The sequence below is a fragment of the Macaca mulatta genome, chromosome 16 (assembly GCF_049350105.2).
Source record: "Macaca mulatta isolate MMU2019108-1 chromosome 16, T2T-MMU8v2.0, whole genome shotgun sequence".
In the NCBI taxonomy this organism is placed as follows: Eukaryota; Metazoa; Chordata; class Mammalia; order Primates; family Cercopithecidae; genus Macaca; species Macaca mulatta.
In genome coordinates this window covers 20,351,196-20,375,823 of record NC_133421.1, presented here as the reverse complement: position 1 = coordinate 20,375,823, position 24,628 = coordinate 20,351,196, and the positions used below count along the sequence as shown (strand labels likewise).

General features: G+C 47.5%; 1 non-coding gene across 1 annotated transcript; it reads right to left on the bottom strand.

Moving 5' to 3' along the window:
- Positions 1–7,245: 7,245 nt before the first annotated feature.
- LOC114673357 (small nucleolar RNA U3) lies at positions 7,246–7,453 on the bottom strand. The gene has a single exon (XR_003724065.2). It is a non-coding gene; the product is annotated as a small nucleolar RNA U3 (small nucleolar RNA).
- Positions 7,454–24,628: the final 17,175 nt, after the last annotated feature.

Sequence of the window (24,628 nt, the reverse complement as noted above, 5' to 3'; positions counted from 1 at the left end):
ACAAAAAATTAGCTGGGTGTGGTGGTGGGCACCTGTAGTCCCAGCTGCTTGGGAGGCTGAGGCAGAAAAATGGCATGAACTCGGGAGGTAGAACTTTCAGTGAGCTGAGATCACACCACTGCACTCCAGCTTGGGCAACAGAGTGAGACTCTGTCTCAAAACAAACCAACGAACGAACAAGCAAAAACAGGATGCCCAGTTAAAATTGATTTTTGAAATAATAGTGAAAAATTATTATCACTATTATTTTTATTTTTATTTTTTTGAGACAGAGTCTGGCTCTGTCGCCCTGGCTGGAGTGCAGTGGCACAATCTTGGCTCACTGCTACCTCTACCTCCTGGGTTCAAGCAATTCTCCTGCCTGAGCCTCCCAAGTAGCTGGGACTACAGGAGAGCACCACCACTCCCGGCTAATTTTTATATTTTTAGTAGAGACGGGGTTTCACCATGTTAGTTAGGATGGTCTGGATCTCCTGACCTCATGATCCGCCCGCCTCGGACTTCCAAAGTGCTGGGATTACAGGCGTCAGCCACCTCGCCCGGCTGGGAGATGACCTTAAGAAATAGTGATAAGGGAGTAGGATGGGGGAAATAGTCACCAAATGGCATTGTTATTAAGTAAATTACTGCTACAGGTAACTGGGTCTTAATCCTGTCAGGGAATTCTGGGAGACAGGATAGAACACAGCTGTTACGTGCTGCCACTTAATGAACCACCCCAAACTTAAGGGTTTTTTTTGTTTTTTGTTTTTTTTTTCTTTAGGAAATGTCCCTGAGTCATAACTTGTGGTGTAAAATTATCATTAATTGTTTATTACGTCTCTTGGTTCTGGTGATTGCCTCGGCTCAGCTAGATGGTGGCTGCCTCGGGTCTTCCTTGTGGTTACTGTCAGATGGAGGGCAGAGATGGAGACCACAAGTGAAGACCACTCCCATGTCTGATGGCGGATGCTGTCTGTCTGTCAGCTGAGACCTCAGTGGGGCTTTCAGGCCGCCTCTGTGTGTGGCCTGGCCCTCCTCACAGGATGGTGGCAGGGTTCCAAGAGTGAGTTTTCCGGAGAGAGGGTGGACACTGCTCATGACCTAGCCTTGAAGTTTACGCAGTGTCACTTCTTTTGCGTTCCATTTCTTCCTCTCCTTCCCTTTCTTTTCGTTTCCCCTCCCTCCCTCCCTCCCTCCCTCCCTCCCTTCCTTCCTTCCTTCCTTCCTTCCTTCCTTCCTTCCTTCCTTCCTTCCTTCCTTCCTTCCTTTCCTTCCTTCCTTCCTTCCTCTCTTTCTCTCCCTTTCTTTCTCTCTCTCTCTTTCTTTCTTCTATTTTCTTTTCTTTGCTTGTTCTTTCCCTTTCTTTCACTCTTTCTTTTGAGACAGGATCTCACTCTCCCAGAAATAAACCCCAACAGTTATGGCCAATTGATTCTCGACAAAGGGACCAAGGACTGTCTCTTCAAGGACAAAGTGGCAATAGACGGTATTGGTAAAATTGTATACCCACATGCAGAACAAATTGGATCCTTATCTTACACAGTACAAAAATCAACTTCCTTGTTTTTCTTTATTTAAAAGTTTTATTTTAAAATTTATTTTAAAAGACAGGGTCTCACTCTGTTGCCCAGGCTGAAATGCAGGGGTGCAATCTTGGCTCACTGCGGCCTCGACTTCCCAGGCTCAAGAGGTCCTCCCACCTCAGCCTCTCAAGTAGCTGGGAGTACAGGCATGCTCCATCGTGCCTGGCTGATTTGTTGCATTTTTTGTAGAGACAGGATCTCACCATGTTGCCCAGACTGGTCTCGAACTCCTGAGCTCAAACGATCCACAAGCCTCAGCCTCCCAAAGTGCTGGGATTACAGGGGTGCACCATCGCGCCTGACCGCATTCCATTTCTTTGTGTTTTTTTGTGTGTTTGTTTGTTTGAGACAAAGTCTCACTCTGACACCCAGGCTGGAATGCAGTGGTGCGATCTCGGCTCACTGCAACCTCTGCCTCCCGGGTTCAAGCGATTCTTGTCCCTCAGCCTCCTGAGTAGCTGGGACTATAGGCGTGTGCCACCGTGCCTGACTAATTTTTGTAGTTTTGGTAGAGACAGGGTTTCGCCATGTTGGCCAGGCTGGTCTCGAACTCCTGACCTCAAGTGATCTGCCTGCCTTAGCCTCCCAAAGTGTTGGGATTACAGGCATGAGCCACTGTTCCCACTAGCCACATTCCATGTTTTAGGAGCCTGTCACCAAGACCAGCCCTTACTGAGTGTGGCATGGGAGAGAGTCAAGGTCCAAGACTGGTCTTGGAGTGTCTACCCCCAGATTTTGTTATGGCAGAGAGAAATAAACCCTTTTCTTGTATAAATCACTGGTATTTTTTTTTTTTCCTAATAGGTTGAGAATCTAATCCTGGTACCCCATCTTCTCTCTGTCCTGAGAAAGCTTTGCCTGCTCTCCTTACTCTTGTCATCATCGACCTCTTCACCTTAAGTGGGTTACATTAGAATTTTTATAAGAGCAAGAAGACTTTCCTTTTTTTTTTTTTTTTTTTTTTTGAGACGGAGTCCCGCTCTGTCACCCAGGCTGGAGTGCAGTGGCCGGATCTCAGCTCACTGCAAGCTCCGCCTCCCGGGTTCAGGCCATTCTCCTGCCTCAGCCTCCCGAGTAGCTGGGACTACAGGCGCCCGCCGCCTCGCCCGGCTAGTTTTTTGTATTTTTTAGTAGAGACGGGGTTTCACCGTGTTAGCCAGGATGGTCTCGATCTCCTGACCTCGTGATCCACCCGTCTCGGCCTCCCAAAGTGCTGGGATTACAGGCTTGAGCCACCGCGCCCGGCCGAAGACTTTCTTTTTAAGTGGTACCTTCTTTCGGCCCAGCAGCCCCCACAGCCCATGGACAGCAAAGATAAGCAGCAAATCTTTCACTCTGAGAGGCAGGAGTGAGAGAAATAAAGTCAGAAGAAAATCAAACCAAGAGCCACCTGTGTACTGTAAGTCCAACGAAATCCTTAGGTGTGTCATATGTTGTTTAACATCTGCTAGGCCTCAACATTCCCTGAGGGCACAACATTCCCTGGGTCAGTGCAGTGGAATCCTCGGCACTTATAGGAGCGGGTGAGGGAAGAAGTGACTACACCCTTATCAGTGGACACAGATACTCTAAAACATATTTTATTTATGACTGGGCATAGCGGCTCACACCTGTAATCCCAGTGCTTTGGGAGGCTGAGACGGGAGGATCGCTTGAGGCCAGGAGTTTGAGACCAGCCTGAACAGCACTGCAAGATCCTATCTCTACAAAAAATAAAAAAATTAGCCGGGCATGGTGGCATGTGACTGTAGTCCCAGCTACTTGAGAGGCTGAGACAGAAGGATCACTTGAGCCCAGGAGTTTGAGACCAGCCTGGGCAACATAGTAGACCCTGTCTCTACAAAAAATTAAATTTTAAAAAAATTAGCCAGGCACGGTGGTGCACAACTGTGGTCCCAGCTACTTGGGAGGCCAAGATGGTAGGATTGCTTGATCCCAGGAGCTTGAGGCTACAATAAACCATGATTGTGCCACAGCATTCCACCCTGCTTGACAGAGCAAGACTTTGTCTCAAAAAAAAAAAAAAAAAGAAAGAAAAGAAAAGAAAAGAAAAACACCAAAGGCAAAACACTACAAGAGGCAGAAAAAGAGTGGAAGACAAAAATACAAAAATAGAAACAATGGCAACAAATAGAAAACAGTAAAAACAAAACTAGGCAGCTATTAATCCAATTACATCAACATCCCTTTGCATATCGATGGTCCAAATGAACCAATTAAAAGACAGAGATTTTCAGAGTAGAGCAAAAAACAAGACATAACTATATGTTACTTACAAGAACTACACTTTAAAGACGTATGTATTAATGGATAAAGAAAGATCTACTATGCCAACACTAATCAAGAGAAAGCAGGAGTCTCTATATGAATTTCAGACAGTACAGACTTCAGAGCAAGGAAAGTCATCAGGAATAGGCCAGGCACAGTGGCTTACACCGGTAATCCCAGCACTTTGGCAGACCAAGACAGGCAGATCATCTGAGGCCAGGAGTTCGAGACCAGCCTGGCCAACACGATGAAACCCTGTCTTTACTAAAAATACAAAAATTAGTGGGGCGTGGTGGCACTTGCCTGTAATCCCAGCTACTCTGCAGGCTGAGGCACGGGAATCACTTGAGCGTGGGAGGCAGAGGTTGCACTGAGCCGAGATCACTGCACTCCAGCCTGGTTGACAGAGACCCTGTCTCAAAAAGAAAAGAAAAGAAAAGGCCAGGTGCGGTGGCTCACGCCTGTAATCCCAGCACTTTGGGAATGGAGGCGGGCAGATCACGAGGTCAGGAGATCAACACCATCCTGGCTAACACGGTGAAACCCCATCTCTACTAAAAATGCAAAAAATTAGCCGGGCATGGTGGCAGGCGCCTGTAGTCCCAGCTACTCTGGAGGCTGAGGCAGGAGAAGGGCGTGAACCCAGGAGGCAGAGCTTGCAGTGAGCTGAGATCCAGACACTGTACTCCAGCCTGGGAAACAGAGCAAGACTCCATCTCAGAAAAAAAAGAGAAAAGAAAAGAAAGTCATCCAGGATAAGGACAGGGCATTACACAATTATTAAGGAGTCAATGCTCAAAGAAGACATAACAATCCTTAACATGTATGATCCTAACAACAGGACATCAAAATATGTGAAGCAAAAAGCGATAGCACTGCAAGGAGAAACTATTATAATTGGTGACTTCAATGTCCCTCTATCAGAAGCAGACAGATCCAGCAGGCAGAAAATCCGTAACTCAGTAACACCCTCTATAACTGGATATAATGGAAACCTATAGACTATTTCATACAATGACAGCAGAAAAAGAAAGAAAAGAAAAACACTTGTTTTTCCTGTATCTTAGGCTGCAGATCAGTGGCACGATCACAGCTCACTGCAGCCTTGAACTCCTGGGCTCAGGAGATCCTCCCGCCTCAGCACCCTAACTAGTTAGAACTACAAGTGTGCACCTGGCCAATTTTCTTTTTTTTTTTTTTTTTTTTTTTGAGACGGAGTCTCGCTCTGTAGCCCAGGCTGGAGTACAGTGGCCGGATCTCAGCTCACTGCAAGCTCCACCTCCCGGGTTCACGCCATTCTCCTGCCTCAGCCTCCCGAGTAGCTGGGACTACAGGCGCCCGCCACCTCGCCCGGCTAATTTTTTGTATTTCTTAGTAGAGACGGGGTTTCACCGTGTTAGCCAGGATGGTCTCGATCTCCTGACCTCGTGATCCACCCGTCTCGGCCTCCCAAAGTGCTGGGATTACAGGCTTGAGCCACCGCGCCCGGCCGCAATTTTCTTCCTTTCTTTCTTTTTTTTAATTTTTTTCATCATGCAGCTCAAAATGTCATAGTTTTTTAAATTTTACTTTTCTGTAGAGATGGGATCTTGCTATGTTGCCCAGACTAGTCTTGAACTCCTGGCCTCAAGCAATCCTCCTACCTCGGCCTCCCAAAGTTCTAGGATTACAGGTGTGAGCCTGAGTCACCATGCCAAACCACAGTTTTTTGTTTTTTTTTTTTAAATTGTTTGAGACGGAGTTTCGCTCTTGTTGCCCAGGCTGGAGTGTAATGGTTCGATCTCAGCTCACCACAAACTCCGCCTCCCGGGTTCAAGCGATTCTCCTGCCTCAGCTTCCCGAATAGCTGGGATTACAGGCATGTGCCACCAAGCCTGGCTAATTTTGTATTTTTAGTAGAGATGAGGCTGGTCTCCAACTCCCAACCTCAGGTGATCCACCCGCCTTGGCCTCCCAAAGTGCTGGGATTACAGGCGTGAGCCACTGAGCCTGGCCCAAATAAATATGTGTGTGTGTGTGTGTGTGTGTGTGTGTGTGTGTTTTGTTTTTTTTGTTTTGTTTTTTGAGATGGAGTCTTGCTCTGTAGCCCAGGCAGGAGTGCAGTGGCATGATCTCGGCTCACTGCAACCTCTGCCTCCTGGGTTCAAGCGATTCTCCTGCCTCAGCATCCAAGTAGCTGGGATTACAGGCGCGTGCCAACATGCCCGGCTAATTTTTTGTATTTTTAGTAGAGACGGGGTTTCACCATGCTGGCCAGGAAAGTCTCCATCTCCTGACCTCGTGATCCACCCGCCTTGGCCTCCCAAAGTGATGGGATTACAGGCGTGACAAATACAATGTTTTTTAAAGTATCTGTAGGCTGGGCACTGTGGCTCATGCCTGTAATCCCAGCACTCTGGGAAGTCAAGGCAGGTGGATCACTTTGAGGTCGGGAGTTTGAGACCAGCCTGGCCAACGTGGTGTAACTCATCTCTTCCAAAAATACAAAAATCAGCGGGGAGTGGTGGGCATGCGCCTATAGTCCCAGTTATTCCGGAGGCTAAGGCAGGAGAATCACTTGAATACGCGAGGCGGTGGTTGCAGTGAGCCAAGATGGCACCACTGCACTCCAGCCTGGGGGACCAAGCGAGACTCCGTCTGAAAAAAAAGAAAAGCTGATTTTTATTTTACTAAAGAAACATGAAAGAAGTAAGCATAGCACCCAAGAGTGATTAGAAGAATGTTAAATTGCTTTCCTTTGTAAGTCTCTTTAAGGAGAGCCAACTACACTGTTGGCTGTATCGCATTGCTTAAAACACAGGAACAGCAGACCAATTGGGGAAACTCAGACTCCTACTGCTATCAAATGCTATTGATTCCAAAAAAAAAAAAAAAAAGAGAGAGAAAAAAATGGAGGCACGTCGGGCACTGTGGCTCATGCCTGTAGTCCCATCACTTTGGGAAGCCGAGGCTGGGGGATCACGAGGTCAGGAGTTCGAGACCAGTTTGGCCAATATGGTGAAACTCCGTCTCTACTAAAAATACAAAAAGTTAGCCAGGTGTGGTGGTGCGCGCCTGTAATCCCAGCTACTCAGGAGGCTGAGGTAGGAAAATCGCCTAGAATCCAGGAGGCAGAAGATGCAGTAAGCCGAGATCGCGCCACTGCACTCGAGCCTGAGCAACTGAGCGACAGAGTGAGACTCCATCTAGGGTTGTTGGGGGAGAAAAAAAAAAAAAGAAAAAAAAAAAAGCGAGAGCAGAGGAGGCAGCGGGTGAGAAGAAATGGAAAAACAGGTAGAATATATCACAGAATCCCCTCTGTCAAGATTAAGATTTAAAAATCACTAAGATAAAATGCTAGGTTTACCACCACCAAAATAAAAACACAGAACTTACTAAACCATCATCCGTCCTTACACCACTAAGAAAGGAAACCACTCAGACCACGCCCTCTCCCTCTTACTCTCCAACGTGGAGAGAAGAACGATCATGAATGGCAAAGAGCAGTTGCACTGAGGCAACACCAAAAACCCCCACTTCACGCTCAGGAAAGAACACTACGCCTCTTCCTCGTGACTTTGCATGCTCTACACGTTCAGAAAAACTTCTCTACTGGCCGGGCGCGGTGGCTCAAGCCTGTAATCCCAGCACTTTGGGAGGCCGAGACGGGCGGATCACGAGGTCAGGAGATCGAGACCATCCTGGCTAACACGGTGAAACCCCGTCTCTACTAAAAAATACAAAAAACTAGCCGGGCGAGGTGGCTGGCGCCTGTAGTCCCAGCTACTCGGGAGGCTGAGGCAGGAGAATGGCGTGAACCCGGGAGGCGGAGCTTGCATTGAGCTGAGATCCGGCCACTGCACGGCCACTGCACTCCAGCCTGGGCGGCAGAGCGAGACTCCGTCTCAAAACAAACAAACAAACAAAAAAAAACTTCTCTACTAACAAACAATAAAAATGATTCCTGAAAGTATAGTCTTAATCCCCCACATTCAGCCTCTGCTGGGTCCACATCCGCCACACACTTTTAACTGATGGGGAGATACTTTCGCTATTTCCGATTCCATTAGGAAATAAATAGGAAAATAGTTTGGCAATAACTTCTTTTCCAATATCATCACTTAACGACACATATTAATGTTTCAGGTGGAAACTTAATTTTAAAAATTTGTTTTAAAAATTAATTTAAATTGGCTGGGCGCGGTGGCTCAAGCCTATAATCCCAGCACTTTAGGAGGCCGAGACGGGCGGATCACGAGGTCAGGAGATCGAAACCATCCTGGCGAACACGGTGAAACCCCGTCTCTACTAAAAAAAATACAAAAAATTAGCCGGGCGAGGTGGCGGGCGCCTGTAGTCCCAGCTACTCAGGAGGCTGAGGCAGGAGAATGGCGTGAACCTGGGAGGCGGAGCTTGCAGTGAGCTGAGATCCGGCCACTGCACTCCAGCCTGGGCGACAGAGCGAGACTCCGTCTCAAAAAAAAAAAAAAAAATAATAATAATAATTTATATTAATGTTTTAGGTGGAAATGTAATTTTTAAAAATTGTTTTAAAAATGTATTTAAATTAAACTAAATTAATTTAATTTAAGGAATGCTTAATGACAAACCTGAACTTTTAAAGTGGGACGTGTTTGTTCCTCGTGTGCTGCGCCCGCCTGTAATCCCGTAATCTCAGCGTTCTGGGCTCCCACGCCCAGGCCCAGGCGGGAGGATCCTTTGTTCTGTGAGTTGGAGACCAGCCCAGGCAATGTAGCGGAATCCGGTCCCTACCAAGGGGAAAACAAAAATAATAATAAAAGTAAAAATCAGGCTGGGCGCGGTGGCTCACGCCTGTCATCTCAGCACTTTGGAAGGCCAAGGCGGGCGGATCACCTGAGGTCGGGAGTTCCAGACCAGCCTGACCAACATGGAGAAACACCGTCTCTGATAAAAATACAAAATTAGCTGGGCGTTGGTGGTGCATGTCTGTAATCTCAGCTACTTAGGAGGCTGAGGCAGGAGAATCGCTTGAAGCCGGGAGGCAGAGGTTGCGGTGAGCCGAGACTGCGCCATTGCACTCCAGTCTGGGCAATAAGAGCAAAACTCCACCTCAAAAATAAATAAATAAATAAATAAAATGAAGTAAATTAAAAATGAGTTGGGTGTGGTGGCACCGCCTGTAGACCCAGCTACTCCGGACGCTGAAGCGGGATGATCGCTTGCGCCAGGGAAGCTGGCTGAGTTCGAAGCTGCAGTGAGCTTTGATTGCTCCACTGCACCCCAGCCTGGAAGACAGAGTGAGATCTTGACTCTTAAAAATAATTTTTTTAGGGGGGGATGGTATAAAATAGACGTAAAATGTACCATCTTAACCATTTTTCACACATACAATGCAGTGGCATTAAGTACTTTCATGTAGCCATTGGTATGGAACCATCACCATTATTTATCTCCAGAACTTTTTCGACATCCCAAACTGAAACTCAGTACCCAAAAAACAAACTTCCCTTTCCTCCCTCTGCCCAGACCCTTGTAAGCACTCTTCTACTTTCCGTCTCTATGAATTTGATTCTTGTAGGTACCTCTGTAAGTGGAAATATGCAATATTGTCTTTTTGTGTCTGGCTTATTTCACTTATATTTGTTTTCAAGGTTCATGCACATTGTTACATGTTGCAGAATGTCACTTCTTTTTCAGGCTGGAATGCAATGATGCATGACGTGACGGCTCACTGCAGCCTTGACCTCCAGGGCTCAGGTGATCCTCCCACGTCAGCCTCCTGAGTAGCTGGGATTACAGGCACATGCCATCACACTCGGCTAATTTTTGTATTTTCTGTAGGGAGGGGATGTCACCACATTGCCCAGGATGGTCTTGAACTCCTGGGCTCAAGGGATCCACCCGCCTAGGCCTCTCAAAGTGTGGGACTACAGGTGTGAGCTACCACGCCCAGCGGTTTTCTTAATTACATTTTTGAATTGTTTCTTGGTAGTGCATAGAAACACAACTGGTCCAGGCACAGTGGCTCACACCTGTCAAATTTTGCTGAATTTGCTTATTAGCTCTAGTAATTTGTATGTGTGTATTCTTTGGGATTTTCTGTATTTATAGAGATGGTTTTATTTCTTCTTTCCCAATTTGATGCCTTTTATTGCTTTTTCTTACCTAAAGGCTCTGGCTACAACTTCTAGTAAAATGTTGACTAGGCCGGGCACGGTGGCTCACACCTGTAATCCCAGCACTTTGGGAGGCCAAGGTGGGCAGATCACGAGGTCAGGAGATCAAGACCATCCTGGCTAACATGGTGAAACCCCGTCTGTACTAAAAATACAAAAATTAGCTGGGCATGGCAGTATGCACCTGTAGTCCCAGCTACTAGGGAGGCTGAGGCAGGAGAATTGCTTGAACCCGGGAGGCAGAGGCTGCAGTGAGCCATGATTGCACCACTGCATTCCAGTCTGGGTGACAGAGCAAGACTCCCTCTCAAAAACAAAACAAAACAAACAAAACAAAACAAGAAAACATCGAGTAGCAGTGGTAAAAGTGAACCTCTGTGTCTTGTTCCTGATCTTAGGGGGAAGCTGTCTTTCAGCATTAAGTATGATGATAACTGTGGGTTTTTCACAAATACCTTTTATCATGTTGAGGCAAATCCCCTCGTTTCATAGTTTTCTCTGTGTTTTAATCATGAAATGTTAGAATTTCTTAGATGCTTTTTCTGTGTCAGCTGCTATGACTGTGTTTTTCCCTTTGTTCTACTAATGCGGTATATGACTTTAGTTGATTTTCTTATGTTGAACCACCCCCTGCATTCCTGGGATAAATCCCTCCCATCCCCTCAGCTGCAGCACCTGATTAGAGCCTTCGTCCTTGGCAATAATTGTTGTCTCAGTGATTGGCTTTCTGTGAGGTGAGCAGCAGGCCCTAGATGGAACCCCTGGTGTTTTGGTAACACCAGGATGGCCAGTAGCCTCCAGACACTGGAGGAGTCAAGGAAGGATCCCCGTTCGAGACTTCAACACTTTGATTCCTGACTTTGAGCCTTCAGAACTGTGAGATAATCTTTTTTTTTTTTTTTTTTTTTTTTTTTTTTTTTTTTTTGGGACAGAGTTTCACTTCATCACCCAGGCTGGCGTGCAGTGGCACAATCTGGGCTCACTGCGACCTCTGCCTCCTGGGTTCAAGTGATTCTTGTGCCGCAGCCTCCTGAGTAGCTGGGATTATAGGCTGTGCCACCATGCCTGGCTAATTTTTGTAGTTTTAGTAGAGACAGGATTTCGCCATGTTGGCCAGGCTGGTCTTGAACTCCGGATCTCAAGTCATCTGCCTGCCTTGGCCTCCCAAAGTGCTGGGATTATAGGCACAAGCCATCATGCCCGGCCTAATTTCTGTTCTTTTTTTTTTTCTTTTTGAGATGGAGTTTCGCTCTTGTTGCCCAGGCTGGAACGCAGCTCTTGGTGTCTACCCAAATGAGTTGAAAACGTATGTCCACACAAGCCTGCACACATATGTTTATAGCAGCCTTATCCATAATTGCCAAAACTTGGAACTAAGATGTTCCTAAATAGAGCTGGGGGCGGTGGCTTGTGCCTGTAATCCCTGCTACTTGGGCAGCTGAGGCAGGCAGTCACTTGAGATCAGGGGTTTGAGACCAGCCTGGGCCACAGAGAGAGATCCATCTCTATAAAAAAAAATACTTTTAGGGTCGAGCGTGGTGGCTCATGCGTGTAATCTCACCACTTTGGGAGGCTGAGGTGGGTGGATCACCTGAGGTCAGGAGTTCCACACCGGCCTGGCCAACATGATGAAACCTCCGTCTCTACTAAAATTACAAAAAATTAGCTGGGCGTGGTGGTGGGCTCCCGGAATTCCAGCTATTCAGAAGGCTGAGGCAGGAGAATCGCTTGAACCCGGGAGGTGGAGGTTGCAGTGAGCACACATCTTGCCATTGCACTGCCGCCTGGGCAACAAGAGCGAGATACCATCTAAAAAAAGAAAAAAAAGAAAAAAAAAAGAAAAAAAAATAGGCTAGGTGCGGTGACTCATGCCTGCAATCCCAGCACTTTGGGAGACTGAGGTGGGCGGATCACGAGGTCAGAAGATAAAGAACATCCTGGCCAACACGGTGAAACCCTGTCTCTACTAAAAATACAAAACTTACCCGGGTTTGGCAGTGCGCGCCTGTTGTCCCAGCTACTTGGGAAGCTGAAGCAGGAGAATCGCCTGGGTGAGGCAGAGGGTGCAGTGAGCCCAGATTGTGTCACTGCACTCCAGCCTGGGAGACTCTGTCTCAAAAAAAAAAAAAAAAGTAAAAGAAAAGAAAAAAAGAAAAACCCCGAAGACAAAACACTACAAGAGGCAGAAAAAGAGTGGAAGACAAAAATAGAAACAAAGAAAACAAATAGAAAACAGTAAAAACAAAAAAAGGCAGCTATTAATCCAATTATATCAACATCCCTTTGCGTATCGATGGTCCAAATGAACCAAGCAAAAGACAGAGATTGTCAGAGTAGAGCAAAAACCAAGACGTAACTGTATGTTGCTTACAAAAACTACACTCTAAAGACATATGTATTAAAAGCGAATGGATAAAGAAAGATCTACTATGCCAACACTAATCAAAAGACAGCAGGAGTCTCTATATGAATTTCAGACAGTACAGACTTCAGAGCAAGGAAAGTCATCAGGAATACGCCAGGCACAGTGGCTCACACTTGTAATTCCAACACTTTGGGAGGCCAAGGCGGGCAGATCACCTGAGGCCAGGAGTTCGAGACCAGCCTGGCCAACACAATGAAACCCTGTCTTTACTAAAAATACAAAAATTAGTGGGGCGTGGTGGCACTTGCCTGTAATCCCAGCTACTCTGCAGGCTGAGGCACGGGAATCGCTTGAGCGTGAGTGTCAGAGGTTGCACTGAGCCGAGATCACTGCACTCCAGCCTGGTTGACAGAGACCCTGTCTCAAAAACAAAAAGAAAAGAAAAGAAAAGAAAAAGTCATCAGAGATAAAGACAGGGCATTATATAATTATTAAGGAGTCAGTGCTCAAAGAAGACATAACAATCCTTAACATGTATGATCCTAACAACAGAACATGAAAATATGTGAGGCCAAAAGGGATAGTACTGCAAGGAGAAACTATTATAATTGGCGACTTCAATGTCCCTCCACCAGAAACGGACAGATCCAGCAGGCAGAAAATCCGTAACTCAGTAACACCCTCTATAACTGGATATAATGGAAACCTATAGACTATTTCATACAATGACAGCAGGAAAAGAAAGAAAAGAAAAACACTCTTGTTTTTCCCATATCTTAGTCTGTAGAGCAGTGGCATGTTCACAACTCACTGCAGCCTTGAACTCCTGGACTCAGGAGATCCTCCCACCTCAGCACCCTGACTAGTTGGAACTACAGGCTTGCATTTCTCTCTTTTTGATATTTTTTCAGCAAGGAGCTCAAAATGTCATAATTTTTTAAAATTTACTTTTTTGTAGAGATGGGATCTTGCTATGTTGCCCAGGCTAGTCTTGAACTCCCGGCCTCAAGCAATCCTCCTACCTCGGCCTCCCAAAGTTCTAGGATTACAGGTGTGAGCCTGAGTCACCATGCCCAACCACAATTTTTTTTTTATTTTTTGAGACGGAGTTTCGCTCTTGTTGCCCAGGCTGGAGTGTAATGGCACAATCTCAGCTCACCACAACCTCCGCCTCCCGGGTTCAAGCGATTCTCCTGTCTTAGCTTCCCGAGTAGCTGGGATTACAGGCATGCACCACCATGCCTGGCTAATTTTGTAATTTTAGTAGAGACAGGGTTTCTCCATGTTGGCGAGGCTGGTCTCCAACTCCTGACCTCAGGTGATCCACCCACCTTGGCCTCCCAAAGTGCTGGGATTACAGGCGTGAGCCACCAAGCCCGGCCCCAATAAAATGTGGTGTGTGTTTGTTTTTTTGAGATGGAGACTTGCTATGTAGCCGAGGCTGGAGTGCAGTGGCATGATCTCGGCTCACTGCAACCTCCACCTCCTGGGTTCAAGCGATTCTCCTGCCTCAGCCTCCCAAGTAGCTGGGACTACATGTGCGTGCCAACATGCCCGGCTAATATTTTGTATTTTTAGCAGAGACGGGGTTTTACCATGTTGGCCAGGAAAGTCTCGATCTCCTGACCTCGTGATCAGCCCGCCTCGGCCTCCCAAAGTGCTAGGATTAAAGGCATGAGCCAGCGTGTCCGGCCTACAGATACTTCAAAAAACATTTTATTTGTCATGCGTGCCCAGTGAGTCACCACGCCCTGCAATGATGAGTTTTATCTGGGCTGTTGTACATCTGATAAACGTCCAGGGGATGGCGCCCAAGAGGCATTTGGAGCTCAGAGAAGAGGTCAAAGGTGGACTTGGTGGGGTTGGGGAGGCTCTTGGGGCTGTGGGAGTGGTTCCTGAGCTGTGATCCCCACTGTGCCCCAACTTACATACCCAGAACAGCCGGGCTTGGGTAATAGTGGGATCTCCTGCTCACACTCAAAGGGCAAAACTGGGCAGAACTCAGGGCTTCCATTTTTTTTGTTTTTGAGATGGAATCTCGCTCTGTCCCCCAGACTGGAGCGCAGTGGCACAATCTTGGCTCACCGCAACCTCTGCCACCCGGGTTCAAGCAAGTCTCCTGCCTCAGCCTCCCAAGTAGCTGGGATTACAGATTCGTGCCACCATGCCTGGCTAATTTTTTGTATTTTTTTTTAGTAGAAATGGGAGTTCACCATGTTAGCTAGGCTGGTCTTGAACTCCTGACCTCAGGTGATTCTCCTGTCTTGGCCTCCCAAAGTGCTGGGATTACAGGTGTGAGCCACTGCGCCCAGCCAGGGCTTCCTTTTTAGGATCCAAAGTTAGGGACAAGCTGGGGCCACCCTGGCAGGTCTCTTAGCCCTGGAAGGATCTGGCTGTCCATAATTAATGAGTCTTTTCACTCTAGCGACACCAAGGTATTCCAGGGCCCAGCTTGGTAGGGCCAGGAGCCAACAATGAGTCCACTCAGTGGACCTCAGGGACCAACATGGGCAGGCAGCAGACAGGGGCCAGGGGTCATCAAGACAGCAGGCTTGGCTTAATAGCCATCCTAGGGATGTGAGGGGTGTGTCCTTGTGGGTTCGACTTGCATTTTCCTAATGATGGATGAGGCTGAGTATCTTTCAGGAGCTGTGAGCCATTTGCATACCTTCTTTGGGGAAAAGTCTTTTTTTTGTTTGTTTGTTTTTTGAGATGGAGTCTTGCTCTGTCGCCCAGGCTGGAGTGCAGTGGCCGGATCTCAGCTCACTGCAAGCTCCGCCTTCCGGGTTCACGCCATTCTCCTGCCTCAGCCTCCCGAGTAGCTGGGACTACAGGCGTCCGCCACATCGCCCGGCTAGTTTTTTTTGTATTTTTTAGTAGAGACGGGGTTTCACCGTGTTATCCAGGATGGTCTCGATCTCCTGACCTCGTGATCCACCCGTCTCGGCCTCCCAAAGTGCTGGGATTACAGGCTTGAGCCACCGCGCCCGGCCGGGGAAAAGTCTTTTAAGATCCTTTGCCCATTTTTAATTGGGTTGTTTGTGTTCTAGTATTGAATTCTATGAGTTCTTGTATATTCTGGATATGAAACCCTCACCAGATTTATTATTTACAAATATTTTCTTCCATTCTGTAGGTTGTTTTCATTGTCTTGAAAGTGTCCTTTGATGAGCAGAAGTTTTAATTTTGATAAAATACAATTTATCCTTTTATTGCTTGTGTTTTGAGTATCACATCAAAGGTTCCATTGCCAAATACAAGGCATGAAAATGTACCCCTACGTTTTTAATTTTTATTTAATTATTGTTATTTGTTTGTTTGTTGTTTCTGGTTTTTATTCTTTGAGACAGGGTCTTGCTCTGTGGCCCAGCCTGGAGTGTAGTGATGAGATCTCTGCTCACTGTAGCCTTGACTTCTTGGGCTCAAGCAATTCTCCTGCCTGGGCTTTCCAAGTGCTGGGATTACAGGCGCAAGCTGCACACTCAGTCATTTTTTTTTTTCTTTATCAAGATTGTTTTGGCCATTCTAGATCCTTTGCAATTCCATGTGAATTTGAAATCAGCTGGTGAATCCCTTTAGTGAATGTTTTATTTCAGTTACTACACTTTTTTTTTTTCTTTTTTTTCTTTTTTTTTTGAGACGGAGTTTTGATCTTGTCGCCCAGGCTGGAGTGCAATGGCATGATCTTGGCTCACTGCAACCTCTGTCTCCCGGATTCAAGTGATTCTCCTGCCTCAGCCTCCTGAATAGCTGGGATTACAGGCCCTTGCCACCATGCCTGGCTAATTTTGTATTTTTAGTAGAGATGGGATTTCACCACGTTGGTCAGGCTGGTCTCGAACTCCTGACCTCAGGTGATACACCTGCTTCAGCCTCCCAAAAAGCTGGGGTTACAGGTGTGAGCCACTGCACCCAGCTATTTTAGTTCCTATACTTTTCAACTTCATAATTTCCATTTGGTTCTTTTTTTATAATTTCGATTTTTTTTTTTTTTTTTTTTTGAGACACAGTCTCACCCTGTTGCCCAGGTTGGAGTGCAGTGGTGCGATCTCAGCTCACTGCAACCTCTGCCTCCCAGGTTCAAGAGATTCTCCTGCCTCAGCCTCCCGAGTAGCTGGGATTACAGGCATGTACCACCATACCCAGTTAATTTTTTTTTTTTTTTTAATCTTTAGTAGAGACAGGGTTTCACCATGTTGGCCAGGCTGGTCTCGAACTCCTGACCTCATGATACACCCTCCTCGGCCTCCCAAAGCGCTGGGAGTACAGTCGTAAGCCACTGTGCCCAGCAATTTCTATCTTTTTTTTTTTTTTTTTTTTTTTTTTGAGACGGAGTCTTGCTCTGTCACCCAGGCTGGAGTGCAGTGGCATGATCTTGGCTCACTGCAAGCTCCGCCTCCCAGGTTCACGCCATTCCTCTGCCTCAGCCTCCCGAGTAGCTGGGACTACAGGCACCCGCCACCACACCCGGCTAATTTTTTGTATTTTTAGTAGAGACGGGGTTTCACCGTGTTAGCCAGGATGGTCTCGATCTCCTGACCTCATGATCCGCCCACCTCGGCCTCCCAAAGTGCTGGAATTACAGGCCTGAGCCACCGCACCCGGCCCAATTTCTGTCTTTTTATTGGTATTCTCTGTTTGATGAAACACTGTCATCATACATTCCTTTATTTAGTTGTGGTTTCCTTTGGTTTTATGAACATGTGTATAATGGCTACTTTAAAGTCTTTTTCTGATAAATCAACATGTGGCCTCTCACAGGCAGTTTCCTTTGCCTGCATTTCCCCCCGATCTATGGGTCATGCTTTCCTGTTTTTTAAATTTTTTGCATGCTTCATATTTTTTTTGTTGGAAACAGGACATTTAAATAATACATTGTAGCAATTCTGGGTATGAGTCTCCCCTGCCCTGGGCTTCTTATTATTATTTTCTTGTTTATTTGTTTAGTGACTGGCTGGATTATTTTAGTGAAGTCTATTTCTTCCCTATGATGTTCAGCTTCTAAGGTCGTTCTCAGGGGGGCCCAGCTTTGAGTATGCCTGCAGTTACCCTGGGATGACAGTGGTTTTCGAAGGCTCTCTTCCTCTTTCCCTGACCATACCCAGCTGTTAAGCTATGCAAATTTTCTTTTCTTTTTTCTTTCTTTCTTTTTTTTTTTTTTGAGACCGAGTCTCGCTGTGTCGCCCAGGCTGGAGTGTAATGGTGCAATCTCGGCTCACTGCAACCTCCACCTCCTGGGTTCAAGCAATCCTCTGCCTCAGCCTCCCAAATAGCTGGGATTACAAGCACTCGCCACCATGCCCGGCTAATTTTTGTATTTTTTTTTTTTTTTGGTAGAGATGGGGTTTGACCATCTTGGCCAGGCTGGTCTTGAACTGACCTCGTGATACACCCACCTCAGCCTCCCAAAGTGTTGGGATTTTAGGCGTGAGCCACTGCACCCAGCCCTTCTTTCTTTGTTTTAATCCTTGCTTGGTTGAAATAAGCTCTACAAGTTGCCAATGGATTGCTTTATAATTTCCTGTAATGCCCCGCTGTACACACTGATCCTATCAAGTCTGGCTCCTTGGAAGGAATAGTGTGTGAGGTCCATGTCTGTTATTTGTTCTGACTTCGGGAGGGCTCCTTCTACTGGTGCTATTCCCTGTTCTCTCCTGCAAAGGAGCAGCCTAGAGTTCAGCTTGTGTCTTGAATCTTCTCCCAATTATCTCTCACTGTAATCTCTACTATTCTCAAAAGCACCTTTTGGGCCGGGTGCGGTGGCTCATGCCCGTAATCCTAGCATTTTGGGAGGCTGAGGTGGGCGGATCACCTGAGGTCAGGAGTTCAAGACCAGCCTGGTCAACATGGTGAAACCCCGTCTCTACTAAAAACTGAAAAAAAAATTAGCTGGGTGTGGTAGCAGGCACCTGTAATCCCAGCTACTTGGGAGGCCAAGGCAGGAAAATCGCTTGAACCCAGGAGGTGGAGGTTGCAGTGAGCGGAGATTGAGTCACTGCACTCTCAAACAAACCTAACCAAAATCAAAACAAAAGCAACTTTTGCTTTGAATTCCTTCATTCTCTGTAGCAAATGAGGTCAGTTGCTTTGGGAAGAGATTAGGAAGTCTTTTTTATGACCTGTTTCTTCATCAGGCAAAAATCTTTCTCAGAGCCAGGGCCCTGGAGCTGGGGGTGGAGACTTTGGAAAGCTTCTCTCTGAGTGACACCCTGCGCTAGGGGCTGAGGACTTGGTGGGAGTGGGGGCAATGGCCGAGGTCCTCGAAGTTTGCCTCTCCTGGTATGGAGTCACTTCCACATGAGCCAGGGCCGGAGTGATCAGGGCCCCAGCACCCGCAGCACACTGCACCCAAGGCAGAGCCTCTGTTCCATGAGCGGGGCTGGGTGCAAGAAGGAGGCCCCCAACTCTTGGCTACACTCACCCAGGACTTAGTCTCAGCAACAGATGGCTGGGGGTAGAATAGGAAATTGATGTCCTGTTCTTCCTGGAATGAAAACCTCCTGGCTGGGCGCGGTGGCTCAAGCCTGTAATCCCAGCACTTTGGGAGGCCGAGACGGGCAGATCACAAAGTCAGGAGATCGAGACCATCCTGGCTAACATGGTGAAACCCCGTCTCTACTAAAAATACAAAAAACTAGCCGGGCGAGGTGGCGGGCGCCTGTAGTCCCAGCTACTCGAGAGGCTGAGGCAGGAGAATGGCGTAAACCCGGGAGGCGGAGCTTGCAGTGAGCTGAGATCCGGCCACTGCACTCCGGCCTGGGCGACAGAGCAAGACTCCGTCTCAAAAAAAAAAAAGAAAAGAAAACCTCCTATTGGGAGCTGGGGGCAGAGGGAGCCCTGTTTCCTTGGTCTGGAGGCAGCAGGGGACCCCATGTTCTTGCCTGCAGCTGTCCAGAGTGGAGTCTCAGCCTCACTGAGCTGAGAGGAAGGGCACGAGGGGCCATGATCTCAGTGCAAACACCATGGCCTCACCTTTTCAAACCAAATATTCATAGATGTTCACGAATCCATGTTTCTTCATTCGCATTTTCTTTTTTTCCAGACAAAGTCTTGCTCTGTCCTCAGAGGCAGGAGTGCAATGGTGTGATCATAGCTCACTATAACCTTGACTTCCAGGACTCAAGTGATCCTCCCACCTCAGCCTCCTGAGTAGCTGGGATTACAGGTGTGAAACACCATGCCTGGCCTATTTTTGTTGTTGTTTATTTTTGTAGAGATGGGGTCTTACTATGTTGTCCAGACTGGTCTTGAACTCCTGGGTTCAAACAATCCTCCTGCTTCAGCCTCCCAAAGTGCTGGGATTACAGGTGTGAGCCACCATGCCTGGCCTGTTTCTTCACTTTCTTTTCTCTTCTTTTTTTTTGTCTGAGACAGAGTATCCCTCTGTCACCCAGGCTGGAGTGCAGTGGCATGATCTCTGCTCACTGCAATCTCCACTTCCCAGGTTCAAGTGATTCTCCTACCTCATCCTCCCAAGTAGCTGGGACTACAGGTGTGCGCCACCATGCCTGACCAATTTTTGTATTTTTAGTAGACATGGGGAGGCGGAGGTTGCAGTGAGCTGAAGTCATGCCACTGCACTCTAGTGCAGACAGTAAAAGCAAAACTCTGTCTCAAAAAAAAAAAAAAAAAATTTCAGGGAGTTCTCTCAGGTGTTTCAGCCAATCTCTGCTAACAAAAAGTTCCCCAGTCAGCCTCTTTGGAGTGTTCCAGGGTCTAGTAGTCTAGTCCAGTCTAATAACTACGGAACTCAAACTGCATTGAAATTGCAGTTTCTATCCCATCTCAAGATCTTTAACATAATCACACCTGCAAAGTCCCTCTTGTCATATAAGGGAACATTCCGAGTTCTTGAGGTCAGGACCTGGATGTCTTTGGGGCCGTTATTCAGCTGATCACAGGGGGTTAGGGTTTCAGCACTGAGACAGTGGCTGGGTCTGCCCTGGCCTGGTGTGGCCTGTGGCCAGTGATGAGTCTTCCTCCCGTGAGCAGCTTTTGAGGGACCTCCATAAACCAAAACCAAAATCCTAAGCCCCTCAACCATCCAAACGGACTCCTTCTCTTGGCAAGGGCATTCCAAAGTTAACCTGAAAATGAGTTCAGGATATGATGAGAAGGGAGAGCTGGACATGCCTCGTTATAACCTCCTCACTTTTGGAATTACTGATAGAACAGACTCTTTAAGTCTGATAAGAAACATTTACACTCTATTGTCTGAAGCCAGCTACCTGGAGGCTTCATCTACATAATAAAACCTTGGCTTCCAAAACTCCTTATTTTTTATTTATTTTATTTTTTTTTTGAGATGAGGTTTTGCTCTTGTTGCACAGGCTGGAGTGCTATAAGGTGATCTCAGCTCACTACAATCTCCGCCTCCTGGGTTCAAGCAATTCTCCTGCCTCAGCTTCCCAAGTAGCTGGGATTACAGGCATGCACCACCACTCCTGGCTAATTTTGTATATATATTTTTTGAGATGAAGTTTCACTCTTGTCGCCCAGGCTGGAGTACAGTGGCATGATCTTGGCTCACTGCAACTTCTGTCTCCTGGGTTCAAGTGAGTCTCCTGCTTCAGCCTCCCAAATAGCTGGGATTATAGGCACTCGCCACCACGCCTAGCTAATTTTTTTTTTATTTTTAGTAGAGACGGGGTTTCACTTGTTGGTCAGGCTGCTCAAACTCCTAACCTCAAGTGATCTACCCGCCTTGGCCTCCCAAAGTGCTGGGATTACAGTGAGCCACCATGCCCAGCCTAATGTATTTTTGGTAGAGACAGGGCTTCACCATGTTGGTCAGGCTGGTCTTGAACTCCTGACTTCAGGTGATCCTCCTGCCTTGGCCTCCCAAAGTGCTGGGATTTCAGGTGTGAGCCACTGCACCCAGCCCATTCCTTTCTATTGATAATAACTCTCTCAACCAATTGCCAGTCAGAACATTCTTGAATCCACCTGTGACCTGGAAGCCCCCGACACCCGCACCCTTTCTTCCAGTTTCCCACCTTTCTGTACTGAACCAATGTACATCTTACATGTATTGATTGATGTCTTATGTCTCCATAAAATGTGTAAAACCAAGCTGTGTGGCTGGGTGCAGTGGCTCATGCCCGTAATCCCAGCACTTTGGGAGGCTGAGGCGGGTGGATCACTAGGTCAGAAGTTCGAGACCAGCCTGGCCAATATGGTGAAACTCTGTCTCCACTAAAAATACAAAAATTAACCCGGCCTGGTGGCCCACGTCTGTAGTCCCAGCTACTTGGGAAGCTGAGGCAGAAGAATCACTTGAACCCAGGAGAAGGAAGTTGTAATGAGCCGAGATTACACCACTGCACTCCAGCCTGGGTGACAGAGTGAGACTCCGTCCCCCTCCCAAAAAAAGAACCAAGCTATGGCCTGACCACCTTGGGTACATGTTCTCTGAGGGCTGAGTCCTGGGTCATTGTTCTCTCATATTTAGCTCAGAATAAATCTCTTCAGATATTTTACAGCGCTTGACTCTTCCCATCAACACTTCCCATAGGAACCCAGGCTGCAGCCCTGTGATGGGGCTTGATGCTCTGCAAGCAGCTAGCTTCTTATTTTAAAAAAAGAAAAAAAATTATTTAATTTTAATTTTTTTTTTTTTTTTTTTTTTTTAAAGAGAGTCTCATTCTGTCGCTGAGGCTGGAATGTAGTGGTGTGATCCCGGCTCACTGCAGCCTCCGCCTCCTGGGTTCAAATGATTCTCGTGTCTCAGCCTCGTTGGGATTACAGGTGTATGCCACTATGCTTGGCTAACTTTTGTATTTTTAGTAGAGACGGGGTTTCACCATCTCTACTGGCCAGGCTGGTCTCGAACTCCTGGCCTCAAGTGATCTGCCTGCCTTGATCTCCCAAAATGCTGGGATTACAGTGTGAGCCACCGCGCCTGGCCTAAGCCTCCAGCTTCTGATGGCCCCTTGTTCCAGGCCCCAGCGTCTCCCTCATTTGGGGTCCTGCATTCAAGGGTCCTCTCAGTCAAGTCCCATTTGTGGGGTCCTCTCTGGTCTCCCAGAATCAGGGCAGATTTACCCTCCAACAAAGCTTTGCTGCTTACCTCACTACACTCCCTGAGCTCACTGTACAGTAGGCAGCCCAGGCTCCCAACTCTGGCCTGAACCACCTTGGGCAGGAATCCTCCGGGTTGAGGCCATGAGGCGAAGGAGCTGTAGGCATGGTTTGGCCCTCAGGCCTGCCTGGGTTTGAACCCCAGCCCTGCCACCTACCAACTATTGGTCACTTACCTCTTTGTGAAGGACTTGGCAGAGAATAAATACTTCTAAAACACATAAAAATAAACCAGGCGTCTGTCCCACCAGCCCCGGGGGACACACATTCAGCTTCATAAGGGGAAGTCCTTCTCCCCTCATGTGGTTGGAAGCACCTCAAAACTGAGGCGGGGGCGGATCCCAACCCCTCCATTGCATCATTCTGAGGCTTTGAAACCTCAACTGCAACAAAGCCGGAAAGAGGGGCCTTGTAACATCCTGTCACCCCTGGGGTCGGGGGCAGCCAGAAGGCAGGGGTCTTTGAGTAGAGGGCAGGGTGGAGGAGCCCTGGAATGGGGCTAGGTGAGGCCAGGGCCAGCTCCATCCTGCCTGGTTGGCTCAGGGACTCCACATTGGGAGGAAAGCAGCTGTCATCTTCCATTCTTTCCTCTCACCTTTTTTTTTTTTTTTTTTTTTTTTTTTGGAGATGGAGTCTAGATGTGTCACCCAGGCTAGAGTGCAATGGCGCGATCTTGGCTCACTGCAACTTCCATCTCCCTGGTTCAAGCGATTCTCCTATTATTGGCCAGAAGGTCAGGGTGCATTCATAGAATGATGGGTCCATGTCAAAAGGATAAGGAGCCAGCTTGAAGGAGACCCCACTGGCCTAATCATTTGAGCATCAAAATAAATGTGATAGTAGTGGATTATAATCCACTGGCTAAAATATGAAACCATGAGTCCATATTAATATAAATGAAGGAAGAAAAATTTCTTTACAAAAAAAAAATGTGACTTCACACTGATTCATCCAGTGTCCATGCAACACCACAGGGCTCTGCTTGGTTTTCCTTCCACGTCTGTGTCTCCCTTCTTTCCCAGGGAGAACCCTGGTTCCAAACAATATAGCTGTGCTTATCCATGCATGCTCTATCCTGCAACACTTACAAAACAGTTTCAGAATTGCTGCACCGATGCCCTGCTCATAACAAACCCACGAAGGAAAGGTAGAGATTTATTTATAATTCTTTTTTTTTTTTTTTTTTTTTTTGAGGAGTCTCGCTCTGTCACCCAGGCTGGAGTGCAAGGGTGCAATCTCGGGCAGGAGGATCGCATCGCTTGAGTCCAGGAATTCAAGACCAGCCTTGGTAACGTGGCGAAAACCCATCTCTACTAAAAAGACAAATAATTAGTCAAACATGGTGGTGGGCACCTGTAGTCCGAGCTACTCCGGAGGCCAAGGTAGGAGGATTGCTTTGAGCCTGGATGGATCCTTGGCTCACTGCAACCTCTGCCTCCTGGGTTCAAGTGATTCTTGTGCCTCAGCCTCCCCAGTAGCTGGGATTACAGGCACGTGCCACCATGCCAGGCTAATTTTTTGTATTTATAGTAGAGATGAGGCTTCACCACGTTGGCCAGGCGGAATTCGAACTCCTGACCTCCAGTGATCCGCCCATCTCGGCCTCCCAAAGTGCTGGGATTACAGGCATGAGCCATTGCCCCAGCCCACAAGTCTTATTGACCTTAGAATTTAAGTTACACCTAAGGTGCCCGTGTTTAAACCAGAAGAGGTACATTCTGAGCTGGGCTTTGATGGATGAATAGGAGTCTCCCGGGAGCAGAAAGAGGAGAGCACCAGGCAGAGGAACCGCATGTGCTAAAGTCTGTGGTTGAAATGAGAGTTTGGTGTGGCCCCTTGCTGTGGCTGAAGCCCCGGGTTTGTTTAGAGTGAAGGGGATGACAAAGGATGAGAATGGGGGCTGTTTGTAGGGGCAGGTGGAGGTGGTGGCTTGCAAGGGCCTTGAGTGCCAGGTGAAGAGCTTGGGATTGAAGGAGCAGGAGGCAGGGCATCACAAGAGGCACCAGGGTTTAGGAAAAGATGGAGGGTCATTGGCAAATTGGTGAAGGGGGGCCAGCATCTGGTGCCATGAGATTCAGTGCCTGAGCCAGCAGGACAGCTTCGGCACTTCTCCTCCAGGCACCTCACTTTTATGGAGGATAAAACATGGGCACAAGGGGGCCCCACTCCCAGAGCTTCAGGGAGACTCCCCAAAGGCCATTCCTGGCACCTGG